Raw genomic sequence first — 22,541 nt, forward strand, 5'->3', positions numbered from 1 at the left:
AAAAATGGTAAGGACTCATGAATGGTTGCAATCGCGATTTCCAACAATTTCTTCCAAGTTTTTTCGTGCCGTTGATATTTTCCGAGTTAGGGGGAAAATAGTGACTAAGTATAATTATTGAATTATTTATTATTAACTTTACTTTTTAAAGGTGCCGTGTATTTCTGCGTAGACATCCACCGTGCATTGTATTGTCAGGTCAGGTGAGATATTAGATAGTCACGATTACATTATTCTATTAAGAGTAATTTCATTAATATCATTTGGCGAATATTAACCAGCCATGACATCTTTTTCTAGACCTCTCTTACCCTCTATATTTCCTTCGAGTTCCAGTTGCCGACAAGTATATCGTTCTCCTCGCAATATGTCCCTAAATATGTCCATGATATTTTAAGCATTCGGTGCAGGCACCTCATTTCAAAGACTTCAAGTTTGTTAGTGGAGCTGGCCTTCATTATCCATGCTTTCATTACATACAAGAGAACAAGCCAAACGTAACACTTTAGCGTATTGTACAGTAGAAAAAATGAAAGAATACCCATGAACGAACATAAAAAACACGCTGTATTTTCCTGTCACCGTGTCACACAAAAAATTGGCCAGCACAGGTACATGTAATAATTATTATTACATGTACTTGCGCTGGGCAATTTTCTTTGCGACATGATGACAGGAAAATACAGCGTGTTTTATATGTTCGTTCATGGGTATTCTTTCATTTTTCCGACTGTATCTCAGGTTGAAACCCAAATTTCAGTGAACAGTCATAAGAGTTTGGACGTCGACATCCCATTGTTTATGAGAGATATTTTTCATTAAGTTGAGCGGAGTGAGTGTATATTGTCTTACCAAGATAGACGATTATCCAGTTTTATTCCCAAGAACTACTTATTAACTTTTGCTCTCAGAACGAATTTCGAATAAACAATACGTTCTTCAGACACAAAGATCAAGAAAAATATACATTCAAAAATACAAGAGCACACAGATCCGATATTGATTATATATTGACAAACAGAAACATCCATCATTCTCAAGTACTAGACATAAGATGTTTAAGTGCAGCTAATATCGGAAGTGATCACAACCTAGTACTTGGAAAAATCAGAATACATCTACAAAAAAACAGGAAAAAAGACCCTATTGAATGTGAGACAAGAATAAAGGTAAAACAGCTACAAGACTTGTCAACACGAGATTTATACCAGAGAAGACTGCAAAAAGTACTGAACGAAAACTACATAACACCAGATGAAGACATAGAAGAAATTTGGAGGACGATTAGAGATAATATCAAAATGGCAGCAACGGACGCATTTGGAGATCGTAAGATAAGTAAACATATACGAAAGAAAAGGAGAACACCCCATGGATCTGTGAAGAAATAAAAATAAAATGCCAAAAAAAAAAAAGAAAATCTAGCTAGAATACAAATTCAAAAGAACGAGACAAACATATGTGAAGAATATAAAAGAGTTTGAAATGAGTTAAACTCAATAGTAAGAAGGAAGAAAACAGAACATTGGTAAGCATTTTCAAAAGAGATGGAGCACGACTTATACGGGATGCAAAAGGAAATGTGGAAAATGATAAGAGGTCAAACAGCAGAGATGAAGGAATTGATAGTAGAAGTAAAACATATTGATACAAATACATGGACAACTTACCTAGAAAACCTGTATCAAACAGCTAATCATGAAGAACTGGAAAACCAGGATTAGAATCGGATGAGCAAACAGAAATTAAAGAGGAAGATAACGAACGCCTTAAAACAGATGAAAAATCGAAAAGCACCAGGGAAAGATGGAATAGCTAATGAACTTTTAAAATACGGAGGAGAGAGACTTCACAAAGAACTGAATATCCTGATAAGTAAAATAATAAATACAGGAAGAATTCCAGAAGAATGGAGTACCACTTAGATGATAGCGTTATTTAAGAAAAGTGATAGGGCAGACCCCAATAATTATAGAGGGATTAATTTACGGAGCACTATACTGAAACTCCCAACAAAAATACTGATGAAGAAAATAATGGCGTGCATAAATATATCGGTTGAACAACAAGGATTTAGAAGGGGAAGATCATAACGATGCAGTTTTTGTGATAAAACAAATAGCGGAGAAATCATTAGAGTATAACAAGCGAGGGTTTTTCTGTTTTATATACCTAGAGAAAGCGTTTGATAGAATACAATTAAAAGACGTGATACACCTACTATATGACAAAAATTTACCACTGGATATTATAAAACTGATAGAAAACCTTTATGTACGAAATAAAATAGAAATGAAGTCAATGGAATAATAACAGAATCCATATAGAAGCAAACACAGGAATCAAGCAAGGAGATTCACTAAGCTCTCTACTGTTAAACATAACGCTGGATGCAATGATAAAACAAGTGAAGAAAAAAGAGGGTAAAAAATGGGCGATAAAGAGATAAAAATACTCTGTTACGCTGATGACACCGTGTTAGTAACAGAGTGCGAAGACGACCTACAAAGATTACTGCACGAATTCAACATTAGCGCAAAAGAAATTAATATGAAAATATCAGCCCAAAAACAAAAAGCTTAGTAATATCCAAAGAACCAATAAGATGCCAATTGGACTTAGACAATAAAAGTAAATACCTGGGAATTAATCTATCAGCCGACAATAATATCGAAGAAGAGGTTAAAGACTAATAATTAAAGCCAGTAGAACGGCCGGATGCCTAAACGACACAATTTGGAAAAACAAATACCTTAGAGTGGAATCAAAGGACCGAATATATAAGTCATTTGACTGAAGTTATTAGACCAGTTATGACTTACACTGCCGAAACAAGACCAGATGCAAGCCAAATACAAAGATGTCTGGATACCAACAAAATGAAGATTTTAAGAAGGATTGCTGGAAAAGGACTACGGGACAGGGTAAGAAGTGAGGAAATCAGATGCATATGTGGGGTAGACAATATAAATACCTGGGTAAAGAATAGAAAAGAAGAGTGGAATCAACACATAATCAGGATGTCTGAATCAAGGATAATAAGAATAGCCAGGGACAAGTCACCGTTAGGCCGAAGAAGTATAGGATGCCCAAGGAAAAGATGGAATGACAATTTAGGGACAGAATGAAAGGCACCGTTGAAGAAAAACAGGCAGTACTGCCTATATAAAAGAAAAAGTAGAAGAAGAAATTCTTTAGGTAGATTTTTGGTAGTATAATGTGCTTCTTTGGAGTTTTACTGAAGATTATTGTTTTCGTTTTAGTGGGAGAAAATTCTAGGCCAGTAGTGTTTGACCAATTCTCTAATTTCTAAATGACTAGTGGGTTGAAGTGATTTAGCGATGTCATTGATTGCAATAAGGAAAAGTGCAACGAGTAGACCATTGAGGAATGTCGTTTAATTGGATTTTTGAGTCTAAAAGGACGTTATCTATTCGAATAAGTTTCGTCTATATAGGAAATTACTAATAAATTTTATGTTTCCTGGAATTGACCAACTTAATAGAATTCTTATATCTAATCCCCAAATGGCACGCGTTATACAATATAATAAAAGATAGCCATAAGCCAAACATACTTTATCACATCCAAATTACCCATGAATTACAGATTCAATATCCACTAGGTTGTCTAATGTAGATGTGGACTTTCTAAATCCACTTTGTATAAAGCTAGGTAGCTATAATATCAATAAGTCTAATACTATCTAGTATCTATCAAGTGGATAAACTGCTAATTGTAGCAAGTTTTATTCCATTCAGTTTTTTGACTAAGCTAATACTTTTCGAGTTATTTGAGAGTGAATATGTTCGTTTTTTAACAAAAAAATACACGTTTTTAGACGGTTTTACGCAAATAACACAATAAGTAAGTATTTTATCGAAAAAGGTATTCAATAAAAATATACTTTATAAAAAATTTAAAAAAAATGTCTGTATAAAATCTTTATACTCAGTAGAAGCAGAGTTGTAGCTAAAAAAGTAAGTTCTTATTCGTCAAATTCCAAATCGAATATTTCAACGTGAAATAACCAAAAAATAAAACACATTTCTTTAAAAAGGCTTTGTTTTTGTTTTTAAAAAAGTTTCTAGCATTAAAGTAAGCACGTTACCCTGAAAATAAAGTTGGTCCTTTTTTGTAAAAGATAGTTTTAAAAAAGCGTGAAAATCACCCTCTAAAAGGGAACTTGCATAACATTTTTATTTCGAAAGAGATGCTATAAATTTGCTAACTCATCGCAACTTTTTTAAAGTGTTTAAAAAGCTTTGTTTTTGTTTTTAAAAATGTTTCTAGCATAAAGTAAGCACGTTACGCTGAAAATAAAGTTGGTCCTTTTTTGTAAAAATAGTTTTAAAAAAGCGTGAAAATCACCCTCTAAAAGGGAACTTCATAAAATTTTTATTTCGAAAGAGATGCTATAAATTTGCTATAAATCACAACAGCACACGATTTAAAAAGAAAAAAAGTAGTTTGTGTTTTTCGTTTGGCCCCTCAAGACGAATAAAATCAAATTGTTACCGCTTCACAAGTGACTTTACTTATGTATTGTTTATAATACACATGATCTGTAAATTTCATCGTAAATTCAGTTTTACAGTATTTTTTTATTTTGAAAAAATGCCTTTTTTTTAAATAACTTGTGATACGAAATATCCCAAAGTTTAAAGGTTTTGGTTTTCTGAATATTTTGTTTTTCTGTAATACAAAAATTGGTTAAGATATGGCTGTTCCGAATTTGCATATACTCGTGATTAATGACTCATTGAAGCCCTTTTAACTACAGCCTTTCAAACATAAGCACTATGAACCGATGAAACTTACAGATCCTCTATAATAAGCATACATACGTAAAGTAACTTATGAAGCGCTACTGATTAATTTCATTGGAGATGCTAATTAGGAGGTGATTTTTAGATATTTTTTACAAAAAAAAAAGGATCAACTTTATTTTGTGCGCAACTTGTTTACTTCTGATATAGAAACTCAAAAAAATAAAGCTTATTTTAAACTTTTTAAAAAAGTTATGATGAGTTTTCCCCGAAAAGTTCTTAATTTTTTGGTTATTTCATGTAGAAATATTCAATTTTGAATTTGACAAATAATAAGAACCTACTTTTCATTAGCTATAACTCTGCTTTTACTGGGTCTACGACTTCATAATATGTCATATTTATATAAAACATTTTTTCACTTTTTGATAAGCTGTATTTTTGCTATGAATGTTTTTTTGGTGAAATACTTCCTTTTTTAGTTATTTGCGAAAATCCGTCTAAAAACGTACCATTTTTTGAGAAATGAATATATTCACTCGCAAATAACTGGAAAAGTATTTACTTGTGAGGTCAAGACTAGTGAAAACAAAACTATAGTCAATTTATATTTTCAACATTTTTGCAGAAACAAAAACAAAAAAAAAATTAATACAGATTAATATGATAGTGACTGCTGCGTTAAAATTTTGAATACGGGCCACGTGAAATAACCGCGTGTTCTTGGCTAGTTCCTTGAGTAGGGAGAATTTTACATTTCCCTCTAAGGCTAGTTCCAACAAATTTAAGCTAGGCGCGCCACTATACGGGCAGGTTTTAAAGACAACAAAATAATGCATAGGGTTTCGTATCTTTCCGTATTTATCAATCAACGGTAACATAGTAATTTCCGAATGTGAGTTGCTACACACTATCTAAAAATCCTGCTGCATCACAAAGACTAAGTAATTTAATCTCTCCTGACCAAAAGAACATCATGAAACTGTTGAATGTAGAGAGAAAGGTAGAAGATCGAAGACCAAGAGGAAGATATTCAACAGAATGGGTAGATCAAATGAAGAGACTGGTTGAAAAATTCCTACATGAAGCCGTCCATATGGCACAGGACCGCAGTCAATGGTGACAGCAAGCAACAATATTTGGAATCTCACCAGACCCTAACAAGGTCTCAAGGAATGTGAAGGACCAAACTAAAACCGGAGAACCCTCTACTGTACTCAAAATACCTACAACACACACAAACCTATGTCAAACACAAACCAAACCAACCTCTCCTGACCAAACTATAACCACACAACCCTCTCGTTCACCCAGAACACAACCCATAATAAAAATTTCAAACCAATACAGGTTTCCAAAACCAGTACCAAAATAACTAAAGAAAACTAATCGGTCCTTAAAGAGGAGGTACACTCAGAACAAGCTGCATAAACTTTAAACAGGTGAAAGTTGGGGACTTAATACGATCTTTAACGGTAAAATATTGCAAAACCTCTAAATTCTAAAGAACCGCTTGGATTGACATGAAAATTGGCATACACATAGCTAACAATTCAAAGAAAAAAAGTGATATTCTGCCGATGTGTGCTTTTGCCCTGGAGGTGAGTTTCATCCCTTCTCGAGGGTAAAAATATACGTCCAAAATAAGTCCGGAAATGGATAAACTGACTAATTCTATGAAATTTTGTTCTATAGAGTTTTTTTTATTTAGTAAGTCAATGATTTTTGAGTTATCTGCGAGTGAATATGTTCATTTTTCAACAAAATAGATTAAGGATAGTTTTTAGACGGTTTTTCGCAAGTAACTCAAAATGTAAGGTTTTTGTCGAACAAAACAATCTTAACAAAAATATAGCCTGTTAAAAAGTGAAAAAATTGGTGTATATATTAGGTCTCTAGACCTAGTACAAGCAGAGCTATAGCTAATGAAAAATAGGTTCATATTCGTCAAATTTCAAATCAAATATTTTAACGTGAAATAATAAAAAAATTAAGCACTTTTTGAGGATAACTTATTACAACTTTTTTAAATTGTTTAAAAAAAGCTTTATTTTTATTTAAAAAAAAAATTCTAGCATCAAAAGTAAACAAGTTACGCTCAAAATAAAGTTGGTCCTTTTATTTGGTAAAAAATCGGGAAAATCACCCCCTAATTTGCGTCTTAAATGAACCTAATCATTACCACTTTACAAGTTACTTTACTCGTGTATGTATTGTTTTTATATGATCTGTAAATTTCTTCGGTTTAAAGTACTTATTTTTGAAAGGGCTGTAGTTGAAAGATCTTGAAGGAGTCACTAATCACGGGCTTATGCACATTTTAAGCAGCTATATCTTAACCAATTTTTGTTTTACAGAAAAACAAAAAAATACAAAATATTCAGAAAACCAAATCCGAAGTTTTTACTGTTGGAGATTTTTTAAATTTTAAATAATTTTTTAGTGATTTTGAAAAAAATCTTTTTTTTTTCAAAATTAAAAATTTTGAAAATTATACTTTAATACCAAATCAGTTTAAAAAGAGCTCTAATGAGTTTTCTCCAAAAGTAGCTTAATTCTTTTGGATATTTCAGGTTTAAATATCCTATTTGAAATTTGGCGAATATGAATCTACTTTTCACTAGCTATAACTCTGCTGCTACCAAGTCTAGAGACCTCGTGCATACACTATTTCACTCTTTTACAGGCTATATTTTTATAAATAATATTTTTTTCGATAAAATACTTATTTTAGAGTTATTTGCGAAAAATTGTCTGAAAACGCGGCTATTTTGTTAAAAAATGAATATTTTCACTCGCAAATACTCGAAAAGTACTGACTTGGTGAAAAAACTCTATACAACAAAAGTTGCTTAGAATTAGTCAGTTTATCCATTTCGGGACTTATTTTGGATGTATATTTTTTCACACTCGAGAAGGGGTGACACTTACCCCCAGCGTAAAAGCACACATCTGCACAATATCACTTTTTTTCTTTGACATATTAGCTATGCGTTTGCCAAATTTCATGTCAATCCTATTGATTCTCTAAAATTTACAGCAAAAACCGTGAAAGCTTACTAATAATCCGGTCAACTTAGACATCAAAATGCTTGGCAAATAACAAAAATTGCCGGAGAGCCAAATTTTGGTGGAGAGCTAGGGTATACCATAACAAATAAAGTTTAAAAAGTCCCCATCGATCCCATGTGTGCGTCAAAAGTTATTCGGGGTCAAAGGTCAAAATTTGAGATTTTTTGGATTTTTTTCGAAAACGGTAAGTTTTATCAAAAAAAAAACTTTAAACCAAAGTTGTAGATCTTAACATTCTCTACAAAAATTGTCCTTACAATTTTTTTCCTAAAAGTTACCATTCCTGAGATATCGCGATTTTAAAAGTTACTTTATACATTATATGCACATATAAGCCACGTATATACATATGTGGCCCTTAAGACAAGTATAAATGCCTATTTGTGTCTCTTTTATATAGTAGATTATACTATTCTGAAAATATTTCTTCAAAAGGTAATCAGTCCCAAACTGAATTTCCTCTATCCACGTGGCCTTGAAAAACATTTGGCTATACCATTGTTTAAAAAAGAACAGATTGTCTATTATAGGCAATGGCTACAGTATTGTCCGTAGGTCTGGTTAATGAGGTTGAACAATTTTTTGAGTATGAATTAGCTTCTTACCCCGTATCACTTTTCGATGCAGCTGGAATGCGTAAAAAAACAAAGTCAGCAATTTATGATTGCTTTGAATCAGTCAATACTGAGGTTGATCGTAAAAACGCTACTTACATTATTGATGGAGGGTACCTACTACATCACGTTGTGTGGGATCGAGAAGAAACCTTTAGCGTTATTTTTGATAAATATGTTCAGTATCTACGCAGACATTATGGGCCTACAGTGACAGTGGTATTTGACGGCTACAATGACTCGACAAAGAATATTAAAGCTGCAGAACAACGTCGTCGAACTACAAAAACATCATCGGGTTCCGAGATTATCTTTGATGAAAATATAACAGTTCCAGCGAATCAACAACAATTTTTCGCCAACATTAATAATAAATCTCGTTTCATTTCCATGTTAACTGACAAATTAACAGCTGCGAATATTGAAGTGAAACAAGCTAAAAATGACGCAGATGTCCTTATAATTGAGACAGCAATTGAAACATTTAAGGCAACAAACACAACAATTGTAGTTGGTGAAGATGTTGATTTGTTGGTACTGATTACTGCAAGGACTCCAGTAGATAAAGTTATTTATTTTCTGAAACCTGGAACGGCTCAACAGCGAACAGAGATATATTCTTCGAATAGTTTATCGGCTTATCCCAAATGCCAAAAGTACATTTTATTTTTACATGCGATAACCGGCTGCGACACTACGTCCGCAATGTACAGAAGGGGCAAAACGTCAGTACTTAAATTATTCGAAAAAAAAAAAAGATTTGACTGACTGCTGTAAAGTTTTTACAGAACTTGATTCTACACCGCAAACAATAATTACGGAAGGAATTCGCTTTCTTCTTGCGGTTTATGGAGCTCCAAAAAAATTATTTGTCTTGATAAATACCGATACTTAACTTTTGTAAAAAATACGCGAAACAAGAAACAAGTACAACTATCATGTCTTCCTCCAACATCAGCATCTGCTTTTCAACATTTGTATCGAATATATTATCAAGTTCAAACATGGCTAGGCAATGAACTGAATCCAGAAGACTGGGGTTGGAAATTAATAGATAATACTCTGGATTAAAACCATACTCCCACCTGTTCCAGAAAAACTCCTTAACACTATTTTTTGCAATTGCAAAAAAGGTTGTAGTGCCAAATGTGGATGTAAAAAAGTCGGGTTGCTGTGTTCTCTAGTGTGTACCAACTGCCAAGGTCAGTCTTGCTCAAATGTCCAGTATAGTACAACAGAGGAAGACTCCTGTGATTTTAATGAAGAGACCAATGACTCAGTCACATTTGAACAATTTTTGAACATCCAGCAAGAGGAAGAGGAAGAAGATGAAATCGAAGAAGACTTGACTGTTGAAGCAGACTTTCAAGAATATGAATCTGATTAAAATATCTAAAGAAATCAAAACAATAGTTAACCTAATAATCAATAGCAATATCAATAATCAATATCAATAATAAGGTAATATCTAGAACTTGACCGGTATTGTTTTCTTAAATTATCCTAAAATTGTCAAAACAGTTAGTGGAGTAGGCCTACAGGGGAAACCACGGTAAAAAAACGCGCCGAGTACACTACCTCATAGTTGGTGTGGAAACGTGTGCATATCATGTATAATGTGACTCTTTGAATCGCGATATCTCAGGAATGGTAACTCTTAGGAAAAAAATAGTAAGGACTATTTTTGTAGAGAATTTTAAGATCTAGAACTTTGGTTTAAGTTTTTTTTTGATAAAACTTACCGTTTTCGAAAAAAATCCAAAAAATCTCAAATTTTGACCTTTGACCCCCAATAACTTTTGACGCACACATGGGAACGATGGGGACTTTTTAAACTTTATTTGTTATGGTATACCCTAGCTCTCCACCAAAATTTGGCTCTCCGGCAATTTTTGTTATTTGAAATGTCTATATAGACCGGGTTATAACTGGTAAAGCAAAGCACAAAACAGATGTGAATGGAGAAATATTGTTCATCAGGTCCTTCAGAGTTGTTAAGAATTTTATATAGGTATTCGAGTTTTGTTTAAAATAATTATTGTAATTAGTTAACATACTTATTATGATTTCTTAACGGCCTGTTGTACGTATCAGTAAAATAAAATTTAATTATATTTTAAATCTAACGTTGGACCAGTTGACGTGGAAAGAGGCTCTTATTCTTTATTTTTCTGAATATTCTACTCGATATTTCTTACAATTTTCTGAAATTATTAATAAATATTTTTATTTTCAACACTGGATATCTAAGGAAAAAGATTCTGAATCTATTTTAATTAAATCCCATCGTCCTTCTTTATTCCTAAATAAAGTCTTTGACAAACGCAGAAAAACTTACGTTGAAAGTAAACCCAGGAGACTGATAGCAAAGCAAGAGCGAACCATCTGAACGAGATCGATAGTTTGAGAAGTTTACCGTCACTTTTACGACTAATAAACTGAGTCGGATGTGAAAGAAGAGTATTTTATATGGTTATCCTGTGCGGGCTATCGTCGCTGTTAAAAATATACTTGCAACATTTCCCGTATTAAAAAGAACTAACTCCCCTTTTATGACAGTTGCACGGTAGTCTCGTAAAAATTAGTGTAACCTCTCAGACGTAAAAACCCCCTGTGTACCCGTGCTCGCTCGTATTAACCTCTTTTACGGTCTCTTTAATGTAAAGTATCTGCCGACAAATTACCTACATGTACTTATGCTACTAGCTTTCTACATAAAATACGTATAGGGTACATAATTTCAGCTTGAAATATTGTCCGAATAACTCTTTTCAAGCCGTTTACTAAACCGGTCAAGTTTTGTAATTTTGTTTAAAAAATTAAATGTTACGTGAGATACACATGGAACGACACATATTTTACATATTAGTTGTAAAAAGTTAGTTATAGTCCAGTCGTCAGTGACGAAAATGCCACTGAATCCCTAAAAACATACGAACAAACTGAATTTTACTGAGAACCTTAATTTTGCAGCCCTTAAAAGACATGAAAAAGTTCACGCCATTAATGCCCAACGTTGCGTAAATGCAACATCTCTAAAGGTATTTTTTATGTATCACTACTTAAATATCAGCTTTGTTGCTAAAGTTTATTTAAAACAAAACATAAAGTACAAAAATCTAATAAAATATTTTGAAATAGTTATAATAATATCGTATGGCATTTTTGCCGGGAGATCCTTTCGGACAGTTCCGGCGCCATTAACATCTTTAACCCAGTTTCAAGTAACTAGTGCCGATGTACACTAGCCCAGGGGGACCGACGGCTTTACGTGCTCTCCGAGGCACGGTGAGACGGCCCGTGTCATTATTGTAAATGAAAATTTGTCTTTGGCAGGGCTCGAACCCACGTGCACTGGCGTATGAGGCCAGCTAATATGCCGTTACGCCACGGCCGCTCTTGAAATAGTTAAAATAGTATAATATATTTTTTGATTTATTGAATACTAAAAAAATCAATCATATTTTTGGTTGATGTAATTTCCATATAAAATTATGTCTTTCTACGGCCGTGCTACAAGAGCCACTTTTACGCACGCATTTCGTTTCGGAAAGTTGCACTTTACCGCACGACGTGCGTTAAAGTAAATTTTCCCGCACAGCGTGCGGGAAAGTAAAATACCTTGTAATATGGCATTATAATATATTATAATACATGCAATAAACTAATATTTAGATATTATTTACTAATTTATTTCAAATTTATCTTATTGTCTTCATGTTTTAATGAAATTAGCGCGATTATTTCATTCATAGGAGATTCTGACCAATAGAAAGCTACAGAAATAAAAATTAAACTGATAATTTTTGATAATCTCCCGTCATCAAGTATATTACGGCAAATTCCCTTCGTTGCTAAAATTATTTTGACATAATATTTAAAAGTCAGATCAGTAGACAATTACAATGGTTTTGAATCGTCGTCATGGAAACCAATATCGTCGTCGTGGTAACCCATTATATTTAATGTTTGGTTTTGACAACATTGTCAAAGAATTAATTTGTGTATTTTCACTTCTAAATAAAAATTGATATAACTCTATTTTTTGTGGCTTTTTTCCAAACGTACGTCCCTAGAAAAAATATTGTTCCTAACTCATGCGGAAAGTGTCTTCACCGCACTCGACTGCTTGCCCGAACTCCGCTATCGCGTCGTCCGGGTCAACGGCAGTCTCGTGCGTGAAAGTATTACTTTCCGAATTAGTTAGGAAAATAACTATTCTGAAATTATCAATTTATTCCTATATCTCAGGAAGAAAGACCGTACATCGTATTTGAAAAACCTTCTTTGGTTTTTTGCATAATATATGCATATAATATTTGCATAAAAACTATTTTAGTAATGTTACGTTTATGCAACAATGTTGGGATTTCGTGTAAGAAGACGTGTAAGAAAGAGTCGACGAATTTAGATATTAATTTAAATTTTGCATTTTGGTCAGCTTTGTATAATCTTCGCTGTACTTCAGTGATGAAATAGGGTAAAATTTTATTTTATTAAAAAGTTGCACACGATCATAATGGGCATTCATTTGAAATCAACAAAACTACTCTAAAGCGATTTTTCGGCATACTATTTTTTTGTGTATATCATTCGTTACTTGCTACAAAATTATATTGGTAAAAGTAGAGAATAAAAGAATACTTTAGTTAGAAATTACATGAGTAGAAATAGATTGGATTTCACTAGATAAATTTTCAAAAATAAACCTCTTTTTGATTAAATAAATATACAGAACATGCAGTTTAAAGTATTGTGGAAGACATACGTGTAAGATGTATTCAAAAGGAAATCTAATGACGTTTGGGTTCAAACTATGGTGTCTATGCAGTTCAAATGATTATATTTTTTAATTTTTACCTTATGGTGGAAAACAAGCTCTGATAAAATCGAATTGCACACCGAAGAAAACGTTGTGATGGATCTGTTGTCAGTTATTTAGCGAAAATCTGGGTATAAAAAGGTATACCGACTCCAAATGATCAAATAAACAATCCTCCAAGACCCAACTGTTGACAACCATCCATAAACAATTTGTTAGAAATTCGATTTGACAATTTCGGTGTAAAAAGGGGGTGTGTATGTGAAAGAGAAGGGTAAAATCCATCTACATTAAAATTCCCTTGAACAATTTCACAGTAACTAAACTTTGAATATTTTTTTTTTCTGGGAAACATTTTGATGTTAAAAAGCTAAGATATATTGTTAGCAACAATATGTAATAAAAAATACATGTTTTTCTAGTCTGAGGAGCTAATGGATTAAAAATATATTTGCAACATTTCCCGTATTAAAAAGAACTAACTCCCCTTTTATGACAGTTGCACGGTAGTCTCGTAAAACTTAGTGTAACCTCTCAGACGTAAAAACCCCCTGTGTATCCCCTTTTCAGGGTCTCTTTAATGTAAAGCTTTAATGTAATCAGCTTTCTACATAAAATACGTATGGGGTACATAATTTCAGCTTTAAATATTGTCCGAATAACTGTTTCAAGCCATTTACTTAGAACAAAAACTGGAACAGTAGAGACAAGCTCTGGAGGAAAAAGATTTAAAACTTAGTAGGACAAAAACAGAGCATTTGGAATGTTCATTTAAAGATGGAGTTACTACAAATAAAATGGTATCTTTGGATGGTGAAATGATTGTGAATAGCAATAGTTTTAAGTACCTAGGATCGCTATTAAAGAGTAATGGAGAAATATATGGACATGCATGCAGTAGAATTAGGGCTGGATGGATGAAGTGGAAAGAAGCGAGTGGTGTGTTGTGTGACAGAAAAATTCCAATGAAGCTGAAGGGAAAATTCTATAAAACAGCCATAAGACCGGCTATGATGTACGGAACTGAATGTTGGACAGTGAACAAGAAAAAGGAACAACGAGTGCATGTGGCGGAAATGAGAATGCTTAGATGCATGAGTGGAGTGACAAAGAAGGATAAAATTAGAAATGAGTATATTAGGGGAAGTCTAGGTGTGGCACCAATTGATGCCAAAATGAGAGAGCATAGGTTAAGATGGTTTGGTCATGTTCAACGTCGAGACGTTAATCACCCAATACGAAGAATAGCTGAAGTGCAGATTCCTGGAAGGAGTAGGAGAGGAAGACCAAAGAAGACCTGGGGAGACGATAAGGCAGGACATGTTGGTAAAGGGGATTAACATTGATATGACCCAAGATAGAACTGTGTGGAGAAATGCAATTAGGGAAGCCGACCCCGCATAGGGATAAGGCAAAGTGAATGATAATGATTACTAAACTGGTCAAGTTTTGTTGTCTTTTTTAATATACCATTTAAATATTAAATAAAATATCAAATGTTACATGAGATACACGTGAAACAACACACATTTTGGTACCCTTAAAAGTGTACCCTTAATTCCCAACGTTACGTAAACGCAACATTTTTAAATGTTTTTTAATGTGTTGCTACTTAAATACCATTTTTTAAATATTGAAAATGGCGAAGATAGTCGAAACTGTTAGGAAATAATAAACTGTTTTATTTATAACAGACTGATAAACCCAGGAATTAAAAAGTCCCTGTTTTTAATATAATTATTAATAACAAAAATATTTGAAAATATTTATTATCAGGATTATTGTTTTCTTCCTCTCATATACATATAAAACAATCTGTTTCTTTGGCTATAATATTCCTAAAGAAGGAGAAATCGTCAACTATTGTGTGATTTATTCTTTAAAATTTGCCGTAACCTCCGTATTTGCGTACGCCGTAAAAAGAGCCTTAAAACTTTACGAGGACCCTTTCTGTTTGCTTGTTTTCCTGCGACACATGTTCATACGCAATCGTAAAAAAGCAATTGGCACCTTGCACTCTGGATGTTTTTATTTCAGTCGTCCGAGTGAAAAATCTGTGAAAATGAGGATCTCCCTAATTTTCGCCACTTCTTCTTTTCTTTTGTGGGCATAAACCATTTCTCAATTGGAGGGTGTTTGCCATACCATGAAAAAAGAATAAAAACGCTCATATTTTAAAATTTATGCCTACAGAACACTTTCGTTATTTGCTTGTTTAGGCAAGGGTGTGGTTTAACAGACAAAAAAGGGTGTTTTGTTTGAAAAGAGTAAAATTGTGGGTATAAAGGGTGTATTTTTAGCAGTGAATTGAACGAGTTGTTAATAGAAAATTGATGTTAAATAGAAAAATTTAAATACATATAAAACTATTTCTTTTTAATGAAGTTTGAAAAAATAGAAAAAAAAAAGCTTGAAAAAAGAGGTATGAATACATTTTTACTTACACATAGGATATTCCCATTTCTTTTTTCTTTTCATTTCTTTCATTTTCAATATATATTATTATACAGTGATGAGTGCACTAAGAACCGGCAAAATATCGCAAAAGACTGAAAACATAATACGTTGTGAGGTAAAAGAGATGAAACTAGTAGAGATGGGAAATTGTGAATAGAAACCTATAAATTTACATTATATTTATCGTTTAAATTATATTAATTAACGTAGATTATAAATTTTTAACGAATGGCAAGCTGCGACCACACGAAAAACCCACGAAGCAGGCGTCTGAAACTGGCGTCTTAGCTCATCTTGAAAGCGAATGAACTATAGTAATTTTTTTTACAGATGCAGGTAACTTATTATTAATCCTATTTCCGACGAAGACAAATTCAAAGACACAAAAATTATAATATGTTAATATATTTACTAAAAACACCAATATAATTTTTCACACTTTATTTGTACTGATACTTACGTAACTTGAAAGATTTAGCAACTAAATTTATACTGTCAGTATGCGCATACTTGACACTGTCGTTTTTATAAAAATTCGCTCTCAACATTTTTCCCAATTTCGCCTAAAGAAATATAGCTTTAAAAATTGTTTATGACAGAAAGAGTTAGACTTAATAATCATTTTTTTAAACCCATATATCCAAGATAACAAAACTCCCTAAGGATCAACAGTTAGCGTAACATGTTTCTTAATAGAGATCAATGAAATACTTCTTCTTCATTACGTGCCATCTCCGCTACGGAGCTTAGCAATCATCATGGCTATTCTGATCTTAGGTTCTGCTGCTCTAAATAGTTCGGTTGATGTGCATCCGTACCATTCCCTCAAGTTACGCAACCCTGGATTTTCCGTTGTATAATATTAATTGAAGTATGTTGTATCCCTCATTACGCATAACATGCCCCAGGTATGGCAGCTTTTGTGTCTTGATGGTTGTCAATATTTCCATTCTTTTGTTGACTCTTCTCATGACTTCGTTGTTTGTTACATACTCGGTCCACGATATCCTCAGGATTCGTCTATACACCCACAGTTCAAATGCTTCCAACTTTTTAGTACTCGACGCGTTAAGTGTCCATGCTTCTATCCCGTAAAGCAGAGTCGAAAAAATATAACATCTTGCCAGCCTAACTCTTTAGTCTAATTTCAGTTCTCTTGCACAAAGTACCTTTCTCATTTTATTGAAGTTTGTTCGTGCTTTCTCTATTCGAACTTTGATTTCTTTAGAAAAATCGTGTGTGTGATTAATTATTGTGGCAAGATAGTTGCAGTTTTCAACTTGTTCTAAAGTTTTACCGTTAATTGTCAGACTTTCATTATTAATTTGGGTTTTTGATATCCTCAGAAATTTAGTTTTCTTGATGTTTATTGACAATCCATATTCTTATCCATACTCAACTATTTTGTTCATTAGCAGGTCTTGGAGGTTGTCGGCTATTATGATAGTATCGTCCGCATATCTAGTGTTGTTAATTGGCATTCCATTGACCTTTATTCCTGCTGTTTCTCCCTTAATAGCTCTTTTCATAATTTCTTCAGAGGCTGCATTGAATAGTAGCGGTGACAATGAAATCAAAATGTAATACTAGATAACATTAATATTCCCGTATAAACTGTTTATATGCAGACGGATCTTCTTCTTTTAAGTTCTTAATTCGTTATAAACTATATATTATATACTCTACACCTACACTACACCGAATTTACTTGCCGCTGCTAGAATAATCTAGAATTATGTGACGCTACTGGTAGGAAAAATAGAATAAATACCCTATAATAAACGCAAAGGACTTTTCTGGAAGAGGGTTTCAGGAAAATCATTACAATTGGTGTCAAGGGATGAATTGAATTCCGGGTTGATGGTGAAAAAATCATAATTGAAAGACAGTAGATGCCAATTGTCCAAAAAGCCGAAAATGTAGTATGTTATATACGGATGGTGAGAAAAAGGATGGTGAGAAGACATTTAATAAAAAGTTTTGCTTGTGCTTATGGCACACTATACTTAAGTTTTATTATTTCATTGGTTTTCAGAACAAATAGAACTTTTTTTCACAAATGACATTTTTTCTAAAAATAAATATTAAAATGATAAAATTTCTTAGAATAAATATTTATCGGTATGAAGTGTTTGTAATGAAAAAAACCGTAAAATCCTGTATAAAAGGTATATTTAAAAAACCCTCAAAAGGGCCACATCAAAATCACATAACTAGTTTTCGACTGGTTTACCAGTCATCATTAGTGCTTACCTAAAATGTATATAACCTGATAAAAAAGGCAAACATGTTGAAATTTTGACTAGAGTTAAAAAATAGTCGGTTATACTTACGTGCAATGTACATGCTAACCACCAATAAAGTATTATACAAAAATATGTGGGTCAAAGCCCAGTAAAAGTAGTCCGTCAAGAAAACATTGGTTTAAAATGCTACCCTAAACCTGAATGTTTAAAATATTTTCAAATTTGCCCTAGGTAACATCTGAGATGTAGATATGACTTGTTTACATGTTGGAAGTGAGACAGCAAGTGACAATGAAATGGTTGGGAACCTCGGAACGATGACAAGACAAACGACAGTTCCACAGGTAGTTAAAAAATAACCTGTCATATTTAAAAATAAGGTATGCAGATTGTTAAAATTAGAAATGATGTAACAACACACTCCATTGTGAAAATTATCATTTAAAATTCAATAAACTAGTTGTTATAGTAAAAATGTATTCACTTAAACTGTAAGTGGAACTAGTTAGGCAAACCACATTACACAGAAGTTTTGTGTTCGACAACTAAATACAGTAATAAAATCTTATTATCAAGAGATCTAAGATTTAAAAAAACAATATTTTGTGGTGATTTAAAGTTATCGAATTTATTTAACTTATTAGTAGCTGTTGGAATTTGTGAAGTGTGTAAGAAATCACAATGGGGTGTCTGAGGTGTAAAAATGTCTTAAATAATCTAGGGATGTATCATTAAGAAAGCACAAACTCAAACTGAGGCGACTATTTCCTAAAGGCATCGCAGGCTACCCGGATCCCTAAGGGTTCAAAAACCAAAACCGTAATAGGATGATGACAGTAGGGGCTGGGGGGTATGAGATGTCTGTGAGGAAATTAGTGAAAAAGAAACAAGAACGAGACCCAGAAAGAAAATTATACTGTTGATTTGGTTTTGACAAAGGAGACCTAGACAAAGAAGTGAGAAATCAAGTACAAAAAGCAAATAGATTGGCAGGATGCCTTAATAACACTATATGGAGAAACCGACATATTAACACTGAGATGAAGTCAAGAATTTATAAAGCCAGTGTAAGACCAATAATGACATATGCATCAGAAACAAGACCCGATACAGCCACAACACAAAGACTACTGGAAACGGCAGAGATGAGAGTACTGAGAAGAATTACAGGAAATACACTGAGAGATCGAAAGAGGAACGAAGATATTAGAAGACAATGTAACGTACAGTGTATAAACGAATGGACACTAAATAGAAAAAAAGAATGGAACAACCATATAACCAGAATGGGGGAGACACGTGTGGTCAAAATAGCACGAGATAAATCACCAATCGGCAGAAGAAGTATCGGCCGACCGCGCAAAAGATGGAGCGACAACCTTCCATAGAGGTATCAATCCGCCAATGACCAAGCAGAATTGCTTATAAAGAGGAAGAAGAAGAAGAAGGAGAAGAAGATTTGGTTTTGCTAAAGATGAGTATTATATGTTGGTGATGACAGATGGAGTAGGTATGGTGATAATAGTCATATGTAGAAATATAGTGGTGGGTTTTATGCAGATGAAAATTTGTATAAAATGGATGTCTGCGGATGATGATATCAGTAATTTATATGTATGAAAGTGGTGAGATGGCTGAAGATGACAAAAGGATTATTGTGACTAGTAACAGATAAATTGTTATAACTGTGAATGAGAATGAATCAGTTGAAGTGAGGTGAAAAGTAATATTGTAAATGTATTAAGAAAAAAGTGGTCGATGGGGTGGTTGAAAGTCCTGATTGAACGAAACATGGCGGTTGACACAATTCAGACTTTTTTGTTTTTCTTTGGTTATTTCTAGGTCCTCGTACAAGTCTAATTTTAAGAAGTCTTTCTGTGGGATGTTGTGAAGTAGAGCGACATCATCTGGGATATTCAACGTATGGTTTTTTTGTTTGAGATGTTGTGAAAAGTTAGAGGTGTTCTCTCTTTTGGTGTGTTCAAGAGAGCAAGTGATCTACAAGTTCTTCCTATGTAAGTAGCATCACAGTCAGAACATTGTAGTCTATAAACACCACTACGATTCATGTAATTGATGCTATCTTTGGAATTAGATAGAGATTGTCCTAAGTTGTTGGATACTTAAAAAGAAATTTGGATGTTGTCTACTGATCTTTTGATAATGTTCGAAATATCCCCAGATAGCCTATCTTGGTGAAAGGGTATGGAAGCATAAGTAGGTTTGGTTGTCGAATCCCGACGACATGCTGCGTTCCCTAGGGATTCGACATTCAAACCTACTTATGCTTCCATACCCTTTCACCAAGATAGGCTATCTGGGGATATTTCTAATATTACCAAAAGATCAGTAGACAACATCCAAATTTCTTTTAAAGTATCCAACAACTTAGGACAATCTCTATCTAATTCCAAAGATAGCATCAATTACATGAATCGTAGTGGTGTTTATAGACTACAATGTTCTGACTGTGATGCTACTTACATAGGAAGAACTTGTAGATCACTTGCTTTTCGCTCTCTGGAACACACCAAAAGAGAGAACACCTCTACCATTTCACAACATCTCAAACAAGAAAACCATACGTTAAATATCCCAGATGATGTCGCTCTACTTCACAACATCCCACAGAAAGTTTTCTTAAAATTAGACTTGTACGAGGACCTAGAAATAATCAAAGAAAAACAAAAAAGTCCGAATTGTGTCAACCGCCATGTTTCGTTCAATCGGGACTTTCAACCACTCCATCGACAACTTTTTTCTTAATACATTTACAATATTACTTTTCACCTCACTTCAACTGTTTCATTCTCATTCACACTTATAATAATGTATCTTTTACTAGTCACAATAATCCTTTTGTCGTCTTCAGCCATCTCACCACTTTTATCCATTCATAACATACATATAAATTACTGATATCATCATCCGCAGACATCCATTTTAAACAAATTTTCATCTGCATACGACCCACCACTATATTTCTACATATGACTATTATCACCATACCTACTCCATCTGTCATCACCAACATATAATACTCATCTTTAGCAAAACCAAATCAACAGTCTAATTTTCTTTCTGGGTCTCGTTCTTCTTCCTTTTTCACTAATTTCCTCACAGACATCTCATACCCCCCAGCCCCTACTGTCATCATCCTATTACGGTTTTGGTTTTTGGACCCTTAGGGATCCGGGCAGCCTGCGATGCCTTTAGGAAATAGTCGCCTCAGTTTGAGTTTGTGCTTTCTTAATGATACATCCCCTAGATTATTTAAGACATTTTTACACCTCAGACACCCCCATTGTGATTTCTTACACACTTACACAAATTCCAACAGCTAATAATAAGTTAAATAAATTCGATAACTTTAAATCACCACAAAATTGCTTTTTTAAATCTTAGATCTCTTGATAATAAGATTTTATTACTGTATTTATTTGTCGAACACAAAATTTCTGTGTAATGTGGTTTGCCTAACTAGTTCCACTTACAGTTTACGTGAATCTATTTTTACTATAACAACTAGTTTAATGAATTTTAAATGATAATTTTCACAATGGAGTGTGTTGTTACATCATTTCTAATTTTAACAATCTGCATACCTTATTTTTAAATATGACAGGTTATTTTTTACCTACCTGTGGAACTGTCGTTTGTCTTGTCATCGTTCCGAGGTTCCCAACCATTTCATTGTCACTTGCTGTCTCACTTCCAACATGTAAACAAGTCATATCTACATCTCAGATGTTACCTAGGGCAAATTAGAAAATATTTTAAACATCCAGGCTTAAGGTAGCATTTTAAACCAATGTTCCTTGACGGACTACTTTTACTGGGCTTTGACCCACATATTTTTGTATAATAATATCTTGGTGGTTAGCATGTACATTGTACGTGAGTATAACCGACTATTTTTTAAACCTAGTCAAAATTTCAACATGTTTGCCTTTTTTATCAGGTTATATTCATTTTAGGAAAGCACTGATGATGACTGGTAAACCAGTCGAAAACTAGTTATGTGATTTTGATGTGGCCCTTTTGAGGGTTTTTTAAATATACCTTTTATACAGGATTTTACTGTTTTTTTGTATTACATGGTATACAGCCAACTACAGGAAAACTTTTTCCTTGTGGATTGTTTGTAATGACTTAACAGGTTCATGGCTCGATAATTTTCTAGGAAACTGACCTATTTTATCATCTCCTATTTTATTATTTCTTTTAGACGGTATCAACTATACGCCTGGATCCCGCGTACCAAAAAAAGTTGATTAATAGCAAGCTGAAAATTTGTTAATAGCTGAACGGTGTCTAGTGGGACACACTTTGAGGTATGGAAATACTGGAACAGGGGAAGTTTTAATTGTGGAACAGGTTAAAAATTTAGATCGTCATACTACGAAAACGCCCATGTATTTTGTCGGACAGAACTTCCAATTGATTTGTTACTCTTTCATTAAACATAAAAAACAGAAACTAAAAATTTCTAAAATCAGACTGCTATTTATCACCAACATAATTTCTGTCATTTGACATGTTTCACGTGTCGGACTTATTG

This window comes from Diabrotica virgifera, chromosome 5 (assembly GCF_917563875.1).
Source record: "Diabrotica virgifera virgifera chromosome 5, PGI_DIABVI_V3a".
Classification (NCBI taxonomy): domain Eukaryota; kingdom Metazoa; phylum Arthropoda; class Insecta; order Coleoptera; family Chrysomelidae; genus Diabrotica; species Diabrotica virgifera.